General features: G+C 38.7%; 1 non-coding gene across 1 annotated transcript; it reads right to left on the minus strand.

The window, feature by feature from the left end:
- Window positions 1-490: 490 nt before the first annotated feature.
- On the minus strand, window positions 491-594 carry LOC121501128. The gene has a single exon (XR_005990550.1). It is a non-coding gene; the product is annotated as a U6 spliceosomal RNA (small nuclear RNA).
- Between the last annotated feature and the right edge of the window lie 241 nt (window positions 595-835).

Here is an 835-nt window from a genome sequence, read left to right on the forward strand (position 1 = left end):
CTGAAGAAAAGTACTAGCACTTAGCAGGAGCTGTGTCCCTGTAAAGTAACAGCTTTAGAATACCTCTGATTGCTCCTCCTGTGCAGATCTCGGAATGAAAAGATAATATTTGCAGATGATTTACATTTATAGGGTACCCACCTAGGCAGACAGGCTTTGAGGACCAGACAAGTTTTAGCTCTTTGATATAGGAGATTTCCTTCTTTATCTGTGTGACGCCTGATAACCTCTTTTGAACTCAATCTTAGAACTATATGGGAAGTGCATTGTTATTTTTAAGATTTCTTATTTATTTGAGAGAGGTAGAGCTAGAAAGTGAGAGTATGAGCAGGGGGTGGAGGGGTGCATGGAGAGGGAAAGGGAGAAGCAGACTCCCTGCTAAGCAGGGAGCCCAGTGTGGGGTTGGAGCTCAGGATCCCAGGACTGTGATCTAAGCTGAAGGCATACACTTAACAGACTAAACCACCCAAGTGCCCCCTTTTGTTGTTTTTAAATTATAGAATGCTTCACAATTTTGCATGTCATCCTTGTGAGAGGCCATGCTAATCTTCTCTGTATTGTTCCAATTTTAGTATAGGTGCTATCGAACAGATCATGGGGTTTTTTCTTTCTTTCTTTCTTTCTTTCACTTTTTTTCTTTCTTACACCCTCTAGATGGTGAGATTTGCTCTGCAAGGAATAATACGAATAATAGCTAACATCTTTTAAGCATTTACTATATATCAGGAATGTTTCAAGTTGCTTTTTTCTCACATAATCCTTACAACAACCTTACGAGTTTGATAACTATTATTATCTTTTTCTTAATCTGATGTCAAGAGATTTTATACATCTT

This window comes from Vulpes lagopus, chromosome 10 (assembly GCF_018345385.1).
Source record: "Vulpes lagopus strain Blue_001 chromosome 10, ASM1834538v1, whole genome shotgun sequence".
Taxonomy (NCBI): domain Eukaryota; kingdom Metazoa; phylum Chordata; class Mammalia; order Carnivora; family Canidae; genus Vulpes; species Vulpes lagopus.